General features: G+C 42.9%; 1 protein-coding gene across 2 annotated transcripts in view; it reads right to left on the bottom strand.

The window, feature by feature from the left end:
• Positions 1–24,119, bottom strand: part of RAI2 (retinoic acid induced 2) — a 36,569-nt gene extending 12,450 nt beyond the window's left edge. For both annotated transcript variants that reach the window (XM_060273511.1, XM_035115696.2), the window contains exon 1: positions 23,824–24,119. The gene's annotated coding sequence lies outside the window, so the exon portion shown is untranslated. The remainder of the gene's footprint in view (positions 1–23,823) is intronic.
• Positions 24,120–25,030: the final 911 nt, after the last annotated feature.

The following is a 25,030-nucleotide window of genomic DNA, read 5'->3' as shown; positions in this document are numbered from 1 at the left end:
CTATGTGACTGTAAGGGAAAGATCTGGATTATTATGAACTCGGAGAGACGATTTGAACTTTAGAAAAAAGACGGCAGTGGACGGTTGCGAGGAATCCCCAATTTCTTGAAGCATGGGAACCCCAAAAAAATTTTTCTAGATGATTTGGCATAACATTCGGTTTGATTGATATATATGTGTATAATTTGAAATAATGAATGTGATATAATTGGTTTTAATTGGAAAAATTAATAAAAAATATATTTAAAAAAAGAGGTGGAAATGATGCATTACTGTAATGCCAAGTACAGAGGCACATTTTGGGGTAGACATCCAATTTGGCCTTCAAGCTTGCTCTGAATGGGAACATTATTTATTTATCTCAATTTCTGCAATGAATAAGTGAAAATGAATTAAAAAGCAAAGTAGCAAAGTGCTGTAGTTTTAAACCAAGAACAACTCATGGACCCACCCAATTCTGATACTGTAATAAAGTTTGTTGAGAGATACTATCAGAGTGTAAAAATGTGTACGCTGAACACTGTCAAGGGAAAGGTCATTTCTATATAATGCTCATTATGACGCTTGGGGGGATAGTTTATTTCAAAAACACAGCTCTTTCAAAATGTCTCTGTCAGTAATTATGATCTGCTGAGAAGAAGAAGTAGGGCAGATTAAATACCCTTTTCAACTGCTCTCAGTGTGTTTCCAAAAAATTGTTTGAATGAAGGGAAAAAACCCAACCTACTCTGGTTTTGTAAAGCCAAAGACGTTTTTATTTTTAAAATAAATAACTAATGTTCCCGTTCAGAGCAAGCCTGAAGGCCAAATTGAATGTCTACCCCAAAATGTGCCTCTGCACTTAGCATTACAGTAATGCATCATTTCCACCTCCTGCTAAACCCACATCATAGGAGATTACTAATTTTCTGAGGAATAAATATCCATGAATCCTGTTCTGAAACAAACGCAATGCTAAAAATACCTCAGATACAGCCATGCATTCCCCCACTCCATTCAGATTGGTAAAACTCCAATACATACTAAATACTTTTCTGTCTTCAAACTCCCATTATCTCAGAGTAGTACTGGGATGGTTACTTTTTTTATCAGATCTTCTTTCTATGCTGTGCAATACTGGCATGTACACAAATTATTGCTGCTACAGTACAATCACATCCAACACCGATTTAACTAGCGCAATTTCAATCATAGACGTCTAAAGGCCGTTAGTTGAAATCCCGAAATGCAAGAAGGCTTAAAAGCTATTTTGTGCTGGATTTTTCTTGTGAAAAAAGAGCTTTTAAACTCTCTGCCTTGGGAAGCAAGGCTCTCTCAGTGTATCAGGTCTGGGGTGCTTCCATGAGATCTCGTAGGAACTGGAATAGCTCTGTGAGATCCTCCCATGGACTTCAAAGCTGGCGTGCAGAGAGGGCCTTGGTCCCCAAGCACGGTAGAGAGCTTAAAAGCTCTTTTTGAGCTGGGAAAAGCAAGTTGTGGGGTGTTCCTGTGAGATCACAGAAGGCCCAGGATGTTTGCACAGGGGCAATGCCAAGGGTTTGGGTATATATGTTTTTGTGCATATGTGGAACTCTTGGAATCGAATTCTAAGATGAGATCATACTGTATATGCAAATATGGATGTTGAAGAAACTTATTGACACAAGGAAATTAAATACACACACAGACACACAATTCTTCCAAGGAGCTTGGTATCAAGGTTACTCAAGGATTTTGTCATGTCTGCATTTTAGAGCAAACGAACCTGATTTGCAATTCCTAGGCTAATATATCAGAACGCAGTAATGTTTCAGTTTTTTAAGACTTCTTTTAATTTTGCAACACAGTTTTCTGCTGAAGTGTACCTAAATCCCAATTAAAATGTGCATTTTGTGAAAAACAGAGATAACAATGTGAATATTTCATGCAGTTAAAAATTATCCACAAATTGATATGGAAATGAGATTGAACAATTGAGCACATGCAAAACTGACACAGACCAGAAACAGGCGGATCCTTCCATTCCCTACTCAAGGTTGTATAGCAAGGTTCTCCCCACATTTATCATTATAAAAACCTGAGGTAGGCTAGAATGGGTATTGGTCATGGCTAAGGGTCACCCAGTGAGCTTCAAGGCACAGTCCAAGGTTTATATTCTTTCCACTGCACCACAACTTGAATAAGTCTTGGGCACTATCTGATGAAGAGACTGCAGCATTCAGAATAATTCTCATTTCATATGAAATGAAACCCAAACGCTACATGATTTGACCACTTCTGCTGCAGTAACACCATGTGCTGCTGTTTTCTCATTACGCCATTGTAATCAATATTGGTAGTAAATTCCATTTTTTTAAAGCTTACCAGCATTCAACTCTGTAGGTGATTAGTTGTACTGTAATACCAATATATTTTGTGGTGTTCAGTGGCATGAGTATAAGTAGGGTCCTCGAAAGGGTGCTGAGTAACCAAAAGAAAGATAACATACTACTGAAGGCAATATGCCCATAAAAATGCAGCACTTTTCTATAGTCAAAATGCCCGACAGTAGAGTGGTGGTGGGTGATGAAGAGGATGGTGAATGGGTTTCCTGTGTCCCTTCCAATGGCATGACGTCAGGATTTCCTATTGCCAATAAAATGCAAATCCCCGCTGCCACAAATTCTGGCAAGATGTACCTTCTCTCATCTTCTCTTGCCCCTTTTTTGTAGCAAAAGGCAAGTACTGTAATGGAATAGCAGTGGTTTTCTACAATTACCGTGAAGCCTGATTCTGTGAATCATTAGAAGCCCTCGGCCTTCATTAACGTCAGTAGGAAGAACAGGTACTGAGCATTTCACAGGGTTGGACCTGTCATTGCTGCAAGAGAAGACTAACAATTGCCCTACAATTACTAGGATGTTCCTGTCACAAGAACACTAGTTTACAGAAGTCATATTACTGTAATCTAGAGTTAATTACTTCCTGGCTTTAAGTACCAGCTGAAAAAACCAGAAAGGAGTAAGTGTGCACAGAGGGTTGTGGTTTTTTGTTTTTTTTTAAATGCCACTTAGCAAAGTTCACAGAACAGAGACCAACTGTGATAAACGTTAACTCAAATGTACAAAGAAACAAACACACACACACACACACACATATGTGTGTGTGTGTTTGTGTGTGTGTGTGTGTGCTTCCTTTTTGGTAAAAAGATTGCCTTTGGTTATTTTAAATCACTTGATAAACTGAATAATGCATGCCCTCTTCACCCCTTACGTTTCTTTTGCTGAAAAATTAAATTAAATTTTATATCAGTGAAAACAAAGTCAGGGCTATATACTGAAAGCCTTTGATATGGCAGATTTAGTGTTGCTATGCTGTTTTCCTGAAAGGCCTCATTGCCTTTAGCACTTGTCTGACAAGACAAAACTTCAGCATGAATCTTTTTTTCCTATAACAGAGATGTAGTGCTAGCAAAATAAGCACCTGTTGGATTTCTGCCACACAGCTGTTTATTTTTAAAAATGTTGGGGGGGAAAGGTAGCAGCAAACACCCATTTCTCCATGAATACCTAATACTCTTCAGATCAATTCTCATGGAAGGCACGACAGATATTCCACAGGAAACAGCATGCACACTGCATATTGAGGCAGCCACCATGTGTTAGTTTATATATATTTATTTTTAATGTTGTTGCCAGTCAGGGCTTCCTAGCAAATGTAAATAAAGACAAACACATCTGTGCAATCAGCACACATACATCACAGTGATCTACATTGAAGTGCAATGCTATTTAAATGCACAATAAGCTGAAATTAAGGCAATAGAGAGTTCTTTCTTCAGTGCCAAAAGCCTAAATGCCAAACTTTTATTTTATCCTGGCACTGGATGCAGAAATGCTCTTGTTTCCTATATAGATCACCAGCAAATCTGGAGTTCAAGCTCTGCTGGAAAAGCCATAAAAGCACTTTGCCATTAAGCGATGTTCAGCATCTTCCCATTCTGTCTGTTTCATAATACATATAATACAGAGCATTTATTCCACCCATAAGCTTGTTTCAATTATATAGTTGATGGGCAATTTAATGCACACTTCAATATAAAAAAGGAAAATCACAATATTGAACCTGCTGTCACCGCTTTTATATTTGTCTCTAGCGTAGCATTAAATCCAACATTGATATGCAATTCTTGCCCTTCTTTTCTTGCTCACCTGCCCAGTCACTACCATCAAGTGCTCCACCAGGGAAACAAAGTGATCTACTATTTTCACAGCACTGTGTGGGCCTCAACTCACCATCAGTTGATTCCCCCCATATATATATATATACCGTGTTTCCCCCTTTTTAAGACACCGTCTTATAACTTTTTTTCCTCAAAAAAACACACAGTGTCTTATTTTCAGGGGATGTCTTTTTTTTAAAAAAAATTATTACTGTTTTTATTACAGTACTTGTAAAATACAGTATTACAACTTGTGGCGGGCTGGACCGTGTGTGTGCGCACACACACACACACATACACATACGCCCATGCCTTCCCTCCCTCCCCGCGTTCAGATGGAGCAGGCTGGGCTGGGGAGGGGGCACCCCGTCGACACTGGGTCTCAGCTTGCGCTGAGGGGCCGCAGCCACCCTGTCAGGAAGGGCCCCTATCCCGGGGTGTCCATGACCGTGCTGCTAATGTGCCACCGCCAAGCAGCACAGAGGAGTCCTCCTCCTCCTTCTCTTACTGCTCCTTCTCCCTCCTCGCAGGCTCTCTGCTCCGCGGCGCTGCTGGGCTCTCGAAGCGTTCTGCACTGCAGCAGCCGCCGGTTCTGGGCTGCGGAGAGAGCAGGCAGGGCGAGCACACGCAACCTGCGGGAATTGATGCGCTCCCGTCTGCGGCGCGTGCAAATGGCCCGGTAGGTCGGGTCTCCACACAAGGCGCCTTCGCCGCCGTAGCTGCAGGCTTCCCGCCGGGGCCGCCTGCAAAGCGCCGCGCCGAGGCTCCCCGGGAGAAGGCGTGCAGGGGCTGAAGCCAGAGGCAGCGGGGGGCATATTCCGGCCCCGGTGATGTCAGGCCTCCCCATGGGACCGGGACCGGGAACGGGACTGGGGGGGGGAATCTCGCTCAGCTTCGTCACTCTCCCGGACAGCAGCAGCAGCGAGAGGAGTGCACGCTCGTCCCTGGCGTCACAGCCTCAAGCGCAGGCTGGGGAAGAGGAGGCGAAGGAGGCGCGCTCAGTGCGGTGGGGGCTGAGGCATGGTGGAGTGCTCCGAGCCTCTGGGAGCCGGCAGGAGGAGGAGGAGGCTTGCCGGGTCGTCACCCAGCAGCGCGCGCAGAGCACCCCGAGCCTCCGGCAGCCAGCAGCAACAACAACAATCCCAGAGGCTCGGGGCGCTCCACGCACGCTGCTGGGTGACGACCCGGCAAGCCTCCTCCTCCTCCTGCCGGCTCCCAGAGGCTCGGGGCACTCCACCATGCCTCAACCCCCACTGAGCGCGCCTCCTTCGCCTCCTCTTCCCCAGCCTGCGCTCGAGGCCACGGTGCATGCAGCCGCCTGCTGCCCAGCCTTTTTGTTCTCCTAACCCCTCCGTCTTGCCTACCTCGAGCCTCACATTGTTCGCCTCTTCGCCCGCAACTCCATCCCGAGACGCGGAAAGCTGCTTCGCGCAGCGGCATCCGCCAAAAAGCAGTGTGACTCTCGCGCCCCCTCTCCTTCCCCCCCTCAGGAGTCCAGCGCAAGGTCCGGCACTGAGCTCTGCCTGCGGGGGCCCCGGAGGATCCGCGCACACCCTTGCCTCCCCCTCGGTGGCCCTGTTCGGCGGCAGCCCACGCCGCTTGCCAGACATCCCTCTTCGCTGTGACTTCTTTCTCTGCTTCTCCTCCTCTTGCCAGCGTGCTGGGTCCCACTGGCTGGCTGGGGCACTCAGCGGTCTCGCTCCGCGGAGTATGGCTTATTTTCGGGGTATGGCTTATATTTCCTAAACGCTTAAAATCCTGCTATGGCTTATATTATGACTACGTCTAAAAATAGGGGAAACACGGTATATATATATATATATATATATATATATATATATATATATATATATATATATATATATATAAAACAACTGTTCGCATGACCTTAAAGGTCATCTCAACCCACACTGTATATACCCAGTTGATCACTGGACTCTGCAGGAAAGGGCATCATCATCAGGAAGTCTTCTCCATACAATATATGAATCAGACAACTTGTATGGTGGCATGTACCCTTTGGAACTCCCATTATATACATTATCAGGCAGGCAACATCAATATTTTCTTTTTGGTGCCCAATGAAGACCCCTCTCTTCCAGCAAACTTCTTAAATGGATATTTTTATCACAGTGTGTATCTGCATTGGCAAAAAAAAAAGAGGGAGGGAGGGAGGGGAGGGGGTACACAAATGCAAAACCGAGATGTTACAGTGGTGCCTCGCTTAACGAATGCCCTGCTTAACGAAATTTCCGCTTAACGAAAGGATTTTTCTAGCGGAGGTTGCCTCGCTAGACGAATGCGTTTTACGAAAAATTCGTCTAGCGAATCGCGGTTTCCCATAGGAATGCATTGAAATTCAATTAATGCGTTCCTATGGGCAAAAGAAATTCAAAAAAAATTCAGTGCATTCCTATCTGATTCGCTAGACAAATTTTTCGCTATAAGAAAAGACCCGTGGAACGAATTGATTTCGTCTAGCGAGGCACCACTGTATTTCTATCTCTAAGTTGAGGTAAGGTCATTCATTTGGAATAGGAATTCTGAGTTAACATTTGTACTTAATTCTCACAGCTATTATGCGGTGAATTAACTCAAGTATTGACTGCACAGCTTTCTGAATTCTCTGAGACCAGAGGAAATCTCCACTTGCCAGACTCTTGAAAAATGTTGTGGCTTGATTCCAGAAGCATGGGTACTCGCAATCTAGGCACACTGTTGCCTCGAACATGTATTATTTGTTTAATTTATTTTTATTTATGAAGCATTTCTCATGAAGCATCCAGAAGCAATTTAACAATACCTGTACAGTAAAAGTATCAATAAGAACACACACACAGAGAGAGAGAGAGAGAAAGAGAGAGAGAGAGCTCTCTGTCCCATTTCCACATTTATCTGTATTTTTTAAAAAATCCATGAAGCCCCTGACGCTATGTGCTCTGCTGAGGAAAACGTATAGCTGCTTGCACATTTCCCACAACAAAATAAATAGCAGCATCATGAAGATGGAGGTATTTATTTAGATTGGGAAAATTTAGTGATGAAAAGAATTAAGCACCCTCCCACAAGTAGCAGACTGGATAACAAGGACTGCTGCAAAACAGACAAAACACACCTGAAGGAGCTAAAATGTGCATGGGGGGTGGGGGAGGTGGGGGGGAGACATTTCTCACCCCCTGAAATGGCAATTTTCATAGCAAACAGTCAAGCCTCCTGAAACTTTGATGGCACAATACTCCACAAAGTGGAGTGTAACCCCACGACCTATGTTTGTTTTACGTGGGCAAGGATGATCCATTTTGCTGCATTTTTGCCCTCTCTTATATCCATTGTCAGTTACATACCTCTTTGAAATTGCTTTGAATAGTAAATTCTAGCCTGTTTCACATACACCACAACATACAATGGCATTTTAACACCATCCTTTAATTCAGAAATTAAAGAGAGAAGCAGGACCCTCATTGATAAAAATGCTCAGCTTTTAACTCATTTTCCTTTGCTTGTAGCACAAACTTGCCTACGTACAGAAACAAGGACAGATCAGATATGAAAAACATTAACCAGATGATCTTTTACCTTGTACCACGTAATTATTCACATCATGAGCACTAAGTGTTCTTATCAAAGACAGATTTGTGCCTGTTTCAACAAATGCTTTTAATAAACTGTGTGCTTCCTCAGTCCCTTGAATCTTCTGGACAAATTTTAGGCAGTCTCCCACAGATTATCACATATGTGCCTTCTTAGCAGTGTCATAAAGCTTAGCTTTATTTTGTTGAAGTTAGCACTGTCTGATGCTTAAGATTATAATAGTATGTAAAAGTGATGTGATTTTAAACATTAACTCTATGTAATCATACTCTAAATGCTCTCCTTGGTTCTCCCTTCTAAAAATGCTCCATTTTTGAGCCAGTTACCTGTTGAATCTCCAGCCAGCCTCACTTAGATGCACTTTTACTGAGCTGCATTTTCAAGCTACCGGTATGCCTGCCATCCCAGACGGAAGATATAACAGGGTACAGTACAAAGACAGACTCTGTATATGTGGGCAACCGCAGGTGGAAGACATCTTGCACTATTTACTATATTGCCCACTATACATAGGACCCAGGAGGCGATTTCTCACCTTACCATCTGTACTGGAAAAAATATCTCTTCCTGGCAAAGAAGGTCCTAAACAATTCAGTGACTGATAAAGTCACCCTTTTTGCTTTGGCGGCCGAAAAGATCAGAAAGGAGAGTCTGGACAATATAGCCATGAAATGTGAGGGAGATGCAGAGATCTAAATAGAGACCATTATTTGTGGCGTGACACCCCTTTTGCTTGTATTTATTTTCGATTCAGTTTTGTCATGGTCAATGCTTAGTACAATAAATTGGATTGTATGCAATCATACTTCTGGTTTTAACTGGAGAGCTGACAAAATGGAAAAAATCGTAAAGACTGATTACTGGAACCACAGTAAGTCTAAGCTGAAAGAGCCTCCATATTCTAGGCCAGAGCTTTCCAAACTCTTCATGTTGGTGGCACTCTTTTTAGACGTGCATCATTTCGCGACACAGTAATTCTGTTTTACTAGCAAACTGAAGGTTAAACTAGCCCCTTTCCAGCCCCGGGAGGAGCGCAGGGAGAATTCACGCGACACACCTACACACTGCAACCGATACACTAACGTGTCATGACACACAGTTTGGAAAGCTCTGTTCTAGGCAGTTTCGCTGCAGTCTTCTGTACCAATGAGCCTCTTTACCAGGTTATAGACTCTTTGCACAGTTGGCAGCCAATTAAAACAAAGGCAGGGTAAGTTGCAATCCTATTGCTTGCAAAAAGTCATTTGAACTTTGCATCCTATACCCAGAGAGATGGGATGCCTCTTGGTGCTGCTGGACTCCAACAGCCCCACTCAGTATGGCCATTGGTCAGGAATGATACAAGTTGTTGCAGTCCAGCACCCTCTGAGAGTCAAGGGTTCCTCACCCCTGCCCTACTGTATAGGAATCTCAAAACTACATGATTCACATCTCAAGGCAGATGACATAAAGCAGCAACAACAACAATGAAACAACCATATATGTAAGTGGCAGAGCTGGCTACTTGAAGTACAAATTTTGACTGCTGTTAACCTGCTTGCCGAAGAGAGAAACTAATCTTCTAAGGATTATGTCCTTATTTAGATGTGTTTCAATCAAAGCTACTTAAAGTGATTTCATAAGGAACCAAACAAAGATTTGATTGTCAGTGCTCATTGTGTACCAAACTCCTCTGTTACATCCCTGTCCTAGACCTGTTGACTTGAAGTACAGGCTTGACAGCATACCACTTTAAAATATATACACCAAAGGAAAGTACACTAAAGGGGAGGGAGAAACACCCCAGTAATTCCAAACAACTCACTCATCAATCATAGCTCTGGTTTTACTCATTAGCTAAAAATACTGAAATTCATGAGCAGCCAGGCTGGCTCATCTCAAAGCAATCGGTCTGAAGGTGGCCTATACTTCTTGTTTCAGAGCTTTCATTTATGGAGGACTAGATACTTACTTAAAAATGGAGAGGGGGATCAACATCTGGGGTTCCTTGCAGGTATGGGCTCTGATTACAATTGCATCATAATAATCCAACCAGGCACAATTCATTCTCTCCCAATGCATCAGTTTGTTCAGTGACAAGTTTGTTCAAGACACTATTGCTTTAAATGCTAAATATACCCAAATACAGCTATACATTCTGATTGGCTTGCTGTGGGGTGGTATGGAATACATTCAGATACCACTGGAAGTTATCCATTAGCCAAGAATTATTCAAGATGATACACTCCACAAGAAGTTCTTGTTCCCTACCACCATGATACATACAGCAACCAATACTGTAATGCTTTTTCATTAAGGGCAAGGGTAGGCAACCTGAGGCCCGTGGGCCAGATGCGGCCCAATCGCCTTCTCAATCTGGCCCACGGATGGTCTGGGAATCTGCGTGTTTTTACATGAGTAGAATGTGTGATTTTATTTAAAATGCATCTCTGGGTTATTTGTGGGGCCTGCCTGGTGTTTTTACATGAGTAGAATGTGTGCTTTTATTTAAAATGCATCTCTGGGTTATTTGTGGGGGATAGGAATACGTTCATTTTTTTCCTTCAAAATATAGTCCAGCCCACCACATGGTCTGAGGGACGGTGGACCGGCCCACGGCTGAAAAATGTTGCTGACCCCTGATTAAGGGCATATTTTGAGGTTTTCTGATATAGACTATTATGGAAGAGGACTATGGTTCTATAAGCATTTTGCCAAACAATAATCCACCTAGCAAGTTCCTTTAAGTTCAAGAAGTTGTGTGTGTGTGTGTGTGTGTGTGTGTGTGTGTGTGTGTGTGGAAGCAGCACCAAAATTTTGATCTTCCTTGAATAACAGTAAATCCAGCATCTATTTTCAATTAAACTGAAGCCATTTTGCCCTTGCCAAAGTGCATTCTCCTAACATTATCACAAGAACCTTCTGTAGCTCTTAAATACTGTAATGTGTTTTGTGAATATACTGGATATCACTGGTTACTATTTGTTCCAGGTCTTTTTGTATGGCTATATATATAAAAAAACACATCCTGGTATAAATCCTTGGGTCATCCTTCTTCTTGCCTCTCTTCACAGTGAGAGTTACTCCTGCCTTATAATCCATTGTTGACTTTCAGAAAAGGACACCAGCTTTTATTCAAGGACCTTCAGTCAAAGAAACACTCAGTGAGAAAGGTTTTTAAAATCCAAGGACATCATCATTTAGATTAAGCTTCTTGTAGAGTTTTGTTTACAAATATGGCCCGCTGTTTTAATTAGAAAACTGATTAAATGTGTCATATTTTATCCATTTTTTCTAAGAATGGGGACTATAACTTAGAAAGGCTGCTTATTTGTCTTGCACATATTCACATGCACACACACACACAAAAAAACATTTTGAAAGATTGACAGTGCATTTGTTACCTTTCTTACACAAAAAATTTTTCTTGCATATAAACTATTATATAGAGGGTATATAGATCAGAATATGTAATTCAGCTGTTATATACACAACTTGTTTTATAGTTCGTGAGAACATGCTATCACGCCCTAGCAATTCATTGGGACTTGATCTATGGAACTTTTCTAAAATATATTGATAATCATTTAATGACAAGAGTTCTTCACATTAAGAACTTTATTACAGTGTTAAGGCTTCAGCTACAATTTCTCAAAACCTTCACTGGCTTCAGATAGAATCACAATAAAATACTACTGCCAACACCTCATTGTCCCTGCCATGTGGCAAACCTCTGAATGTCCCCTGCACTCTTCCTTACCAATCAATTACACTCAAGTCCTTGTTTCTGAGGCAGCATTCTCAAATCTCCCCTAGTGATTCTACTGCAATTCGCTCACAAATCATTCAATAGTAAGCATTTCTCTCCTTTAGGTTGGTACCATATTGGATCTACACTAAGTTGAGGTATATCTCAAACCCCGCTTCCCCTATATTCGTTATGCAAAATAATACATTATGAGAATACTGTAATAATGCCTGTATAAATTAAATCTCATTCATTGCACAGGTGCATTCTCTTCAATGGAGTATTAACCTACAGGCCTATTAGAGATAGATAAGAGGGGTGTAAGGATGCAATTTATGTCCACAAGAGCATTCATTTCAATTATTGAGATGCCCCATTAGATAGCTGAATTATCTGTTCTTGTCTGTTCTTGCCCATATTCTTCAATTGGTCCTCCACTGTTGGAAGCATCAGAATTGATCCCTAAGGCATTATATGCAGCGCACAGAGTACACATGTTCCACGGGGCCTATTTTAAAAGACTCGCCCTGTACAAAGATGAATGATTTGATCAGGGATGGGTAACCCATGGCCCTCCAGATTTTGCTAGACTGCCACTCCCATCATCCCTGCCCATTGGCCATACTGGGTGGGGCTGGTGGGAACTGAGATTCCAGTTACACATAGAGGACAACAGGTTCCCCATCTCTGGGTTAGATAGTTATCACACTCAAACAGCCATAAATTCTGGTGGTGATTTCTTGTTGCAAGGCTATAGCTCAGGGACAGAGTACATGCATGTATCCATAGGCACCCATATTCACTCCCAGATAAACTGAGGAAAGGACTCTTGCCTGAAACCCTGAAAACTCAGAATCTGCTGTTGAATTTGTTTTCTATGATTTAGCTACAGATGAAAGAACAGACATGAGCAATATAGCATAGCTTGCAATCTTTTTGCCTGGAATCACACCATGTTTTGAGACTACAAGAGTTACTGTAAATAACATAACAAAATAACATATGCTTAAGCCTTGATCCAGGTCAATTGTGTTCTGTACTGCTACATCAGTCACAGGGAGAATCTTTCTGCATACTCTCTTGGTCTGAGAAGCATCACTAAAGGCACGGCTCTGAATAGCCCACCAGTTCAAATAACTTACGGTATTATATTCAGCCAGTTTTTACTCAGAGTAGACTACTGAAGTTAATGGACCTAAGAAAAAGGATTAACAGCTTTAAAGAGAAATGTGTTGCTTAGTATACTTTGTTATGGTGCAATCAACAGCCTTCTTCAGCTGCTTAAGTGTGCTTTTGCTGAAGACTTTCATACCAAAAAGTCTAATATGAAAAACCAATTGAGAGATTTGAAAACACTCATGATAGGAATATTGTGTAATTGTTTCTGCAGAGTAAAAGTGCCAAGTAAAACAGTTTTTTTTAAAATAAAATAAAAAATTATTAAATAAATAGATCTTTTGTCTGTTCTATTCTTTAAAAAAACAAACACCTTTGACCTTTCAAGATGGCCTAAACATACAGAATATTCCCTGCAATTTTACCTTCCGTGTTTATGCTTTCTTGACAAACAGATAACTTGTTTATTGAGCATTCATCCTGGTTTGTTTTTAGATAGATTAGATGACGTTGCATCAAACAAATGTTTAATGAAGTTACATCAAACATTTTCCAGTCACTTCCTTTGTCACAAAAAGTCACATATTTGGGGAAAGTGGGTTGTATCACAAGAGCTTCAAGAACAGCCTGAATGTGCTGGCATGAATCCCAACCGAAAACAGTGACAGTCTAGAAGTGCCCAAGGCTTCAATAACATGCATCGCACACACACTCAGGAGAAATGGCCTTGAACAGGCAGACTAGAGCCAAGGCTTTCAATGATCAGGGGTCAGTTCTGCAGGGGCTTTCTGCAGCCATGCAGTTAATAGTATATTCTGCTTGCATTCTACACAGACTAAAAGCAGATTTACAAATCTCCAGTACCTGTACATCATTTGAAAAAGAAGCACAATGCAAGGCTTGTTGGCAAACTATTGAAATAGCACACAAAAACATTCTACAGAGAATGTTTTTAACATATGTAAAGAAACTAGAAGGGCAAGGAAGCCATTGCCGAAGGATAACAATTAGGCACAGATTTTAAATCTGTAAATTAAAGCATGTGATGTTGTTCCTAACGTCTACACACACATCACAATAGGTTTCAAACAGCAACATCACACAGGTATTTTTTCTAGAGCAACAGAATGAATGCTTTATATGACTGTAGGTACTAAATTATATTTATTGCCACCAGTGTGGGACAGCATTACACTGTGGGAGGACTTTACTAATGAGGGAGCAATCAAGCAGCAATAAAAACTTTATGGCATTCCCACATCAAAACATATATTGTCCATGTCGCTTTATTGTGTTGCTGTCTGTCCTTTTTCAGTACTGTTCTTACACTGCATATTTCTGCAACTACATCAGTTCTTCCAGCTGCCTCTTTTTCCCCTTGCACCTTTCTACCACTCATAAGTTATCTCATTTCCCTCTAACACAGTTGCATCATTTACCTCCTTTTAAATGTTAGTGCTGAAACAGCCAAGTAACATGCAGTGCATGTTTGAATCTAAAAAGGCAAAAAACCCACATTGTTTTATAAACTGATTGCTACTTTTTATTTCCTTCAAACACCAACACAAGGTGTGGTGGAACAGTGAATACAAATTATCAGGTTCATCAAGGGTCATTCTGTTGCTGGCATGCTATATTTCTACATGGATGCAATGAAATCAAATTCCTGGATATGGACCAAAGATCTGCCCTTGTTTACAGTCATACCTCGGTTTAAGTACGCTTCACTTTGAGTACTTTCAGGTTAAGTACTCCGTGGACCCATCTGGAACGGATTAATCCACTTTCCATTACTTTCAATGGGAAAGTTCGCTTCAGGTTAAGTACGGACTTCCAGAACCAATTACACACATACTTCGGGTTAAGTACGCTTCAGGTTGAGTACTCCGCGGACCCGTCTGGAATGGATTAATCCACTTTTCATTACTTTCAATGGGAAAGTTCACTTCAGGTTAAGTACGCTTTAGTTTAAGTACTCCGTGGACCATCTGGAATGGATTAATCCACTTTCCATTACTTTCAATGGGAAAGTACGCTTCAGGTTAAGTACAGACTTCCGGAACCAACTGTGTACTTAAACCAAGGTACCACTGTATGGCCAGTTTCTGTTGGCATTAAGAACAGCCCTTCACACAAAAAAGAGCTCTGAAGAGATGGAGGAACAGAAACATGCAAGCAACTGAATTACTAGGTTCACACTACTGAATAAGTCATATTAAACTGCTGTGCAGTTGCATCAATATTACTGCTAACATTTCCCACCCAGAGACTAACCATTTCTTTGTCCCAGGAAAGGCAGAGCAGGAGTGCAAATGCATGCAAATCTCTTTAGGTGTTCTCTTCTGACCCATAAATATGTGAAGTACCAGTGGTCTTCAAGTGCCAGCTTCTTTGGCACCAGGGCACTGCCTGTGCCGGCAGCTCTCTGAATTACATGAGATGATGGGGGTCACAGTTTAGTTCACATGCTTTGCATATTTAGAGGCCCAAATCCAATCACTGATATCCAAGGTTGAAGGATCTCCAATAGCAAGGCCTCTGCAGCTGCCAGTCTCAGTGCCTTGGACTACATTGACCAATAACAGGAACATCGGAATCTGCCTAGTACCGAGACAGACCTCTGGCCCATCTGGCTAACTATCATTGGCAGTGACTGAGAGCTGCTCTCCAGGGTTTTGGCTCCACCTGAAGATGCTGGAGACTGAATCTAGGGACCTTCTGTATGGTCTGAGAAACAGTAATGTAAGGCAAACAGCACTGTAAGGTCCAGACATCAGAATGTATTATGAGACTGTCTACTTGATCCCTTATGCATACGGTACTAACAGAGCTCTCAGATTCAGGAGGACAGTTGAGAGGAGAAGTGTGGGAAGCAGTGAGAAGAGAACTTGTGGGTGTAGAGAAGCACACATGGGGAAGGATGGAGAGGTTAGCTGACCAGCAGCTACCGTATATATTTCAACACATACTAAACAGTTTCAAACCATTTTCTGAAGTGGGTTTGTAAACCCTGGTTAAGTGGAACCTAGTTAGCATTGGACAGTGTTCTCGAAGCTACGAACATGAGTTTAACCAAACTGCGGGAGGCAGTGGAAGACAGGAGTGCCTGGCGTGCTATGGTCCATGGGGTCACGAAGAGTCGGACACGACTAAACGACTAAACAACAACAACAAGTTAGCATTAATGATAGTTGGTATCATGTGTACAGCGTCAGTTAAAGCCAAAAAAGAAAGGGAGTGGGGAATATATGGCAGGGAGAAGTATGGTTTGCAGAGAGCTCATGCCACCTCTCTACCAGGTCTAGTGCTGCAACATCCCTCAGTGCTCCAGCTCTCTATTTAATTAAGAAACAGCTGTCAAGAGAGCCACCGTGTTAAAAAAAGCCATAGGAAAAAAAAGGCATAGAAAAGAAATAGTGTACAGCAATGTCAAAGCAATTATGACTGGAACAAGTACAGCGCTCCAGGAGCAAGAAGCACGAGTTCCCCTTCCTCCCTCTCCGACTTGGCTCATCTCAAACAAATTAAGTTTGGATTTTTAACCCTATTCCTCATTTATAAAACCCAAGCAAGTAAAATACCATAAGGTGAAATGCCACGACAGAGATAAACAAAGAAAGTAAAAGTGTTTTCAAATCACAAACAGCAGACTGAAGGAAGAAGCTGCCCTTGTAGGAATAATAATCTCAGTCTATGTTGCTTGTCCACCAAGAGCATCCAATCTCTTCTGTCCTTAAGACCTTAGTACTAACTGTTAAGGCAATAAACTGTCAGAACATTCCTTTACTATCAGAGCCTGCATTTACAATACATTTCATCTCTTAACATTAAATTTGCACCTTACTCTTCTTTTTAGCAGATCTGCGAATTCTGTGCTTTAATTTGATGCCTCATGCTTAATTCCAAAATGCCCCAAAGCATCACCCACATGCTGGGCTGAAGATTGCTATTGCAATATATAACCAAATGCAGAATGGCAGCAGTGTCTGCATAATTCAAGGGTCTTGCCTTCCCTCCCTCCTGAACACAGAGGCTGATTCACTTGTTTCAGCCACGTGGCTAATTTTATAAGACATGTCACAAGAGATGCCAAATTGTACCCAGGGAGAAAATTACTTACCAATATGGCAGATCCAACCTTGAGCATGGCAGTGGGACTCCATGCACTTAATCTGAACTTAGATCACCATTTTTTTAAAAAGCTCTCCAAGGACCGGTCTCTTTCCTTCCCCAAATACCCCATCTTCAGTTGCAACATTGAAATGAAATGAAATGAAATAAAATAATACTCCACCGGGGTAGGAGTGTTGAGAATTCCAGGATATTAGAGTGGAACCAAGAGGTGGAACATATTTATGAAGCAAGGATTTATGAAGCATATTAAATTATGATATATTTCTAACTACAGGTATTACTTTTCAACATTAGGTTAAAAGTGGTGGGCTTCTATATGTCCCATATGCTTTTACCCATTCCAGTTTTTAATCCATATTCCTATTTAGCCTGTTGACCTTGCCATGACCTCCAGATAACAGAATGATTCTTCTCCAATTGACATCTGCGGAACTTTGCCATTGAAAGCACATCATGGCAGCCTATGCCAATCTAGTGCCCTCCAGTTGTTTTGAATTACAACTCCTATCAGCCCCAACCAGTACATGTGAGGCTAGTGGGAACTGTAGTCCAATATCTGGGGGGCACCAAGTTTGATGAAGCCAGAATCACAGCATTACTGTACACACTGACATACTGCCATGAGAGGGTGCCATCCCTTTGTTTTCAAATTCTTCAAGATCCATGGGAAAGAATAAAATCAACACTAGCTTAATGCTACTTTGAACTGTTACCACCAAGCCATAATTCCAGGGGTGGGGGGAGACACAGGAATTTGATAGAAAAGAATGGAGAGCAATTAGTAAAAATTCAAACACAGCAATTTAACTAAACAGTAAGTGCATTTTTAAAGGGGGGAGTGACCTATATGCAGCTAAGTATCTGCTTAATGACTACTGCTTGGACTACTGCAATGTGCTCTACGTGGGGCTGCCTTTGAAGGTGACCCGGAAACTGTACCGAATGCGGCAGCTAGTGGGTGACTGGGAGTGGCCACTGAGACCACATAACACTGGTCCTGAAAGACCTACCATACATTGGCTCCCAGTACGTTTCCAAGCACAATTCAAAATGTTGGTGCTGACCTTTAAAGCCCTAAACGGCCTTGGCCCACTATACCCGAAGAGCATCTCCAACCCCATCGTTCTGCCCGGACACTGAAGTCCAGCTCCGAGGGCCTTATGGCAGTTCCCTCCCTGTGAGAAGCGAGGTTGCAGGGAACCAGGCAAAGGTCCTTCTCGGTAGTGGTGCCCACCCTGTGGAACGCCCTCCCATCAGATGTCAAGGAAATAAACAACAATCTGACTTCTAGAAGACATCTGAAGGCAGCCCTGTTTAGGGACATTTTTAATGTTTGATGTTTTACTGTGCTTTTAATTCTTTTGGGAGCTGCCCAGAGTAGCTGGGGAAACCCAGCCAGATGGGCAAGGTATAAAAAAATAAAATCTAATAATAGTAGTAGTAGTGTAGTAGTACCGGTAGTAGTAGTAGTAGTAAATGTGATCATTAGAACTAGATTTCTAAACTCTTAATTTTTCAATATGGTCAAGGCTGTATTTATTCAACCACTGCATATGGCAAAACTGTACCTTTTGTAAATATTTCTGGCTTTCTAAGATTCTTTAGCCTGTCAAAATAATGATCCAGTAAGTACACTGCTTTCCTTGTGGGGCACTGCTTCAACTCTGAAGCCACACAAAGCACCAGCAGATCTCCTGTAGCATCACAAAGGCTCTTAGGGGCACACCTCTGTGACCTCACAGTGCTTCATTACCACCCCAAGGAAGAGTTTTCTGTGGAATGCTGAGGAAAATACTCACACTATTATTCAACAGAGATGGTTTCTGAATGTGTGACACAATGAAGTCTTGTCCAGAGACAAAACCATTCACAGTAAAACAAGCCTGTTTCCCGCTTCTGCTCAACATGGTGAAAAACACAAACCACGTGTCAGTTCTAGTGACATCACAAGCACATTCTCCCCTTTTGCTTCTCGGCTTCTTGTTCACTTTGCTATTTGAGAAAACCATATCAGCTCTTAACTACACAGACTTGCAAATACACCATGCCCAAATACCCTCTGGTTTAGTCAGAAGAAGTCCTACTAAGTTGCATGGGTAGTTTATTTGTATTAATTGATTTATATTAAGTTAATTAATACTGTCATTCAATTATTAAAACGTAATACCGGAAATCAAATAAAAAAGTTTAAAATATTCAATTGTTTGAAGATTCCAGCAGGTGAGTAATAGGTGTCACACACACATACACTTCCTAACCATGTCTACTGGAAGACCCTTAGTAACCATTTGATGCCGCTTTTTTGGCCTCGATGAAAGCAATACACATGGATCCCCAACTACACAGCAGCTCATCCCATTTGTACTCAAATAAACCATCCCTCAAAGATGCTTCCTCCACCAGATTTTAACACAGATGTCTAGAGGCAAACCCTTCTTTTTCCCTGTCTACCGCAGCTGAGAGAGGGGATGAGGCTAGCATGGAGAAGTATTAGAATCAAAGCTTTCCTGAAGTGGACTGGGCTTTAGGAATACCCCATATCTCCTCCCTCACCTTTTTTCTGGAGTCATCTTTATTATGATTGCCTCTGTGTGACAAAGACAGAACCATTTATTTATATATATGCTGTAGTGTAGTAAAATGGATATTTGTGATTGCAATAGTAGTAATGTCAAGGAAGTCCTGTCAAGCCCTGCCTCCTCCACAATTATTTACAAATGATGGGAAATTTATAAATATATAAATAAACTGTGTTGTAACTATGCAGTAATTGGTTTTTACTGGTTTCACTCATTATTTACCTGCTTTTTAATGTTTTACTTCATCTTTTATTGTATTGGTATTGGCTAGCTGTCTCAAGCACCATTTGGTGGAAAGGCAGAATATAAATTTAACAAACAAACAAAGGAAGGAAGCCTCTGATAGTGCCAGAATGAGCTTCTCTAGTGTCAGAGAAGGGTTGGACAGACAGAAAATATCTGGCTTCCAGTGGCCAAGCTGCTCATACGTGGCAGGACAGGAAGAAGTGTTTAATGGAGAAGAAGGTATGTACCTTAAGACAGCAGTCTGGAAAAAGAAGTGTTCTAGAGAAGAGTTTCCCAACCTGGTTCCCTCCAGATGCTGCTGAACTACAGCTCCCTTTAACCTTGGCTATTGCCCACGTTCTCGAAGCTACGAACATGAGTTTGACCAAACTGCGGGAGGCAGTGCAAGACAGGAGTGCCTGGCGTGCTATGGCCCATGGGGTCACGAAGAGTCGGACATGACTAAACGACTAAACAACAATAACAATTGCCCACGTTGGCAGGTGAAAATGGGAGCTGCATTTCAACAACTTCCCAAGAGCCACCCTAGACATCAAGAGAAGAGCTTCTGGTTGCAGTCCTAAATCTACTTAGGAGAAGCACCTTCTGAGGAAATAATTTAATCCTGAGCCAGCATGCTTCAGACTGTACTCCGAGAAAGGAAGGCAAACTGGGAGACAGTAGGGTAGCAGAGGCCAGGAATTACAAGAATAAGGCAATCTGAAGCTCACATCGATTTGAAATAATCAGCTGTACCCCTCCCCCAAGTCTCTTTTTAATACAACATGTGTGTTTAAGCCATTCTTGACAACCACTCATATGATTTATGTAAAAGTAATTGAGGTTAAATTATTTGCCACATAAAACACCCTACATCTAATTTCAACTTTGCAACCTAGAAAGATCTGAAATAAACAAACCCATATGCCATTTAGCTGAGGCTGGCAGCTGGGCCTAATTAGGGCCATTTTTATTGTACTGAAGAACATTGCAGCCCACTATCCTGAGGTCTTTCGTCTAGGATAAATGCCTGCCATTCTCTAGGACATCCATAGTTTAGCCACTGGCAACCTAGGCTGTGAGGAGCTTTGAACTTTTCTTTGAACACTAACTGCCCAGTTCAGATGTAATCATGGTTTAGCACTATAAGAATACTTGTGTTGTGAACCACCCTGGGGTCTTCAGATGAAGGGTAGTATACAAATAGTAATAGTAGTAATAGTAGCAGTAGCAGCAGTAATGCAAGCCTACTGTTAATATGAACAAACCATAGTGTTCCATTGTATGTCAACTCAGGCAACTGTGGTTTATTTGAACTGTGGTTTAATCCTAATTTCTTTGACTTTACCAAAAAAATTCCTGAGATGTTATCCTAGCATTCAAAACCAAAAATGAATGCTTCAATCTCCTCTCCTTGACACCAAAGGGGAGCAGAGAGGACAGCTTGTGAGCAGAGGCTCACCAAGGCCTGTTATTGAAAAGCTAAATCATGGTGTTACCTCTGAATGAAGGCAAAGAATAATTTCTATTTTACTATATCTAATTAATTTTGCAATAGACTATAAATAGGAAAATCTAGCAAGTGTGGACATTGGCAACATTTCAATTAACATTAAATGCATATTTCACCCGCATGATTTTATATGCTCAGGAAAAAAGCAGAATGCTTTAAAACATATATAAAATCCTCATCTGATTCAAGAAGGGTATCTATTCAAACCCACTCCACTGACAACCACCAATAAACTGTTTTTCTAGTTATAGGGCCAGCTCAGATTTCTTAGTTAGAGCTTTACTACCCTAGAAAAAACACAGAAGGCCAAAGCCTCATCTTTTTTTATTTGGCAAATATTCCCTCTAATATTAAATTTTTTAACTTAACGTGTAGGTTTGGCTGTCTCTGTGAAGCCCCTAGTGGCAATTTCCATTTATCACAGGCCACTATTAAAGTAACAAAGTAAGGCTATTAAATGGAGTAAGAGGAGCTTAAGAAATTGGCTTTTCCTCCAGAAGATTCCACAGCCAATCCGGTAAAACACAATTTCTATCATATGTTCAGGATACCCATTTGACCCACTATTTCGTCACAACAACTAATCCTTGGCCTCACGGAAAGAGAAAGAGCTTATATCCCTATAGAGTAGGAGGACCAAGCAAACATTTTTTTGGAAAGAAATTAAAAAGAAACCAACAATGCACTGAAAATCAGAAACTTCAATTAATCAGCACACCCTTATCTGAAGCGGTTCCATGAGAGAGAACATACTGGAAAAAGGAAAATGCAATAAATTAGTTTATTGGAAGAATCTCAACATATTCTTGCTTGTAAACTACCATTTATCTGGCAAACCCAATAGCAAACAAATGAGCAGGGTATGACTTAAAATTCAGGCAAAAGTGTGTTTTATTTCCCATCCGCAATGTATTCTGTGCAAAGTAGCACTTGGTCAATGTAAAATCTTCACTGAAATATTTAAACATGCTCCAGTAACCAAATAATGCAACTTCAAGCCAGAATCACAGACAGAAAAATAATAAAACCACTATCACCTTGTCCAGAACAAACAAATGCACCAGAGTGAAAGAAAAACGAAGGGATTATTTCCTACTGAATAACTTTAACTACAGACAGTGTATTTTTTAAGAGTGATACATAAGCAACTGCTCTGCAATGGTTACAAATATAAAACTAAAAAACTGTGTTTAATTTCATATCATCCATTGTTTTGGGTTTGAGTGTATCAATCCAAGGTTTAAAAAAATATCGCTGACTAATAAGTCTGCAGCGTGGGTTTGGTTTTAATCCTCAGCCTCATGATCTACCACTACCTCTCCAAATTATTATTTTTTTAGGAAGTTTAGCAGAGGGAGATCTATGCACCCATAAATCTGCACTTGACCCTTGTCCTCCTCTTCCTTCATCGTTTACACACCATGTCACTCCCTGTCCAAAACCCACTCCTGGGACTTTGGCAATTGAAACACAAAGCAGCAGCTGTTTGGCAACATTTCTAACCCTACACAGCAAATGCAATGAGATTTCATTTCAGTAAACATGCGGACCTTACTCAGTGCCGAGCGAAACAATAGCCACTCATTTATGGGTAAAATACACTGCAGGAGAGGGGGAACCAAATATACTCCAACACAAATGCATTTGCTCAACTTTTCTATACCACTGGAGCAAAGTGATCAGAAATAGGGAATGGAAGCTCATTTTGCATTGTACTGCCATCTATAAATGGGAAGATTGCCTATAGGTACAATATCTTTATTGTACAGCTCTGTTCCAATAAAAGCCATATAGCTGCTGGTACATTTGGTGCTACCATTTAAGATTCTCTCATCTTCCCTTGTGCTGTACCATTTCCCAGAATAGGAGAAAGACTCTCGCAAGGCCCGGCACACATAAATACTGCAGGTCCAATTTGGGACTGCTGCATAAAGTCAAAATGAGGCGGATGCTGTCAAAAGACACTGCTGGGATCACTCCCTCCTCCGCCTCCCTTCAATGATTTAGCACAAAATACAACTTCACAGCAAAGCATGCACTCGAGGCATTGCTAAAGCATCCCCTTCTAAAGGATCCATTCCTTCCTGTGCAGCCAAACCCATCAGATGGCAAAATGGATGCTTCACAACAACCTCAGCCTCCCCTTTCATGGACCCAAATTGTATGGGAAACCAGTCCCGAGTACATAGAAAACAACCCCCCCTTTTCTTTTTCAGGCAACCCTTTATGATTATGCCACATATATAAACTATACCTTTATGATTACCGTATATCACACACACACACACACACACACACACACACACACACACACACACACACACACATAAAGGGAGCTTTCCTTTCCCCCCTCCACATTAAAGAGACAATTCCCCGTAAAGCATCCTCTGAAGAGGGGCGATGTTGAGCACCTACGTCCCCATCCTCCCTGGACTCCGGCAACCTGTCAGCCGGAGGCGGCAGCCCGGCCCTCGCCCCCGCCGCCTGGAGGGCTCGCCAGGTTCACAGGCATCCACCCCCACCCCACCCCAGATAAGACATCAGGAGCCCCTACGCTCGCTCGCTCCCCCCTCCCTCCCTTAACCTTCAGCTCCAGAGCCTCCCCCCTCCCTTCACAAGCAGGGCGTCCGCGGGGCGGCTGAGCGGGGCAGGAGCGCATTGGGTGGCGCCCGCGCCGCTTCTCTCCCAGCCCGTTCCTCCGGCTGCCGAAGTCTCCCCTCTGCTGCCGACCCGAGAGCTTTTACCCCGTTGCCGTTACCTCGCTGTCCTCTCTGCCGGCGCTGCCTTAGCTGGGCTCCATGGACCGGGCGGACAGGCTGGGAGGGAGGCTGGGAAGACGCGCGGCAGCCTCCTCGCCTCCCCGTTCGCTGTTTCAGCTGCAGCTGGCGAAGGCTTCTCTCTTTCTCCCACCCCCTACAAACTCACACTCCCACCCCCTTTTTAATAACGTCCTCGCAACGAGACTGTCAGGCGCTGCCCGGCTGACAACGAGGGCGAGCCGCTCTACGTGCCGCTTCAACGCGCGCCCTGCCCTCCCTGTCGTCGCTGCTGCTGCTGCTGCTGCTGCTGCTGCTGTCTGGTGTCTGAGTATCCCTGGTATCTCTCCGCGTCGTGCGCGCGCGCGCGCACACACACACACACACACACACACGGGGTGGGAGGGAGGGAGGGGGCGGGCCAGTAGGAAGCCGAGTAGTGCCCGCCTCCAAACTGGTGCGGGTCCATGGTTCCAGGGCGCATGCCCGCGGTCGCCAAGCTCGAGAGGCGGGGCCTGGCACGCGCTGTCGCCGCCGGTCCCCCACCCCCACCCCGCGCGAAAGCAAGCAAGCGCCAGCTGCTTAACTTTCCATCCCTCCCTGTCCAGAAACGTACTCCCGATCCCCCAAGGAGCATTTTGGCTGCGAAGGGCTCGGGGGTCGTTCAGGGCAGAGGAGGAGGAGGAGGAAGAGGGTGCGGGGAAGGTGGAGCGGCTTCCCTTGGTTTTTTTTTCTTTTCCTGGCGCGGAGCCCCCAAGGGAGACGGAATGAGGTGCGGGGGGAATTGCGGGTGGGGGGAGAGAAGGGTGTAGGGAGAAAATGGCCAAAGAGGGGCGAAGCCCAGGGAGGGCCGCGAGAGAGGATGCGGACTCTCGGTTGCAAATCTAGTGAAGTGGGGGGGGGGGAAGCATGAATCCGTTTTGCTAGAGGCATAAAGGGTCTGTATTGTGCATGCATTTGGCAACGTTGTACAGGGAGAAGTGAGGTGTCTTGGAAAGAAGTTAATGCAAATTTGGGCCTGCTCTGCAGGGTGGGTAGTGGCACTGCAGATGGATGTGAATAGCAGAGGAGAGGATAGTTGAGGAGTAAAGAGGGGAAGTTTGCTCTGCATTAAGACAGCTGGGGGGGGGATCTGGCGCAGAAAGGTGCAGGTTTTTTACCAGCATATATAGGTAGTACTGAAAGGTTAAGGATTTGAAGACAACATCT

The sequence above is a fragment of the Zootoca vivipara genome, chromosome 4 (genome assembly GCF_963506605.1).
Source record: "Zootoca vivipara chromosome 4, rZooViv1.1, whole genome shotgun sequence".
Taxonomy (NCBI): domain Eukaryota; kingdom Metazoa; phylum Chordata; class Lepidosauria; order Squamata; family Lacertidae; genus Zootoca; species Zootoca vivipara.
This window is presented reverse-complemented; position numbering and strand designations above follow the sequence as displayed.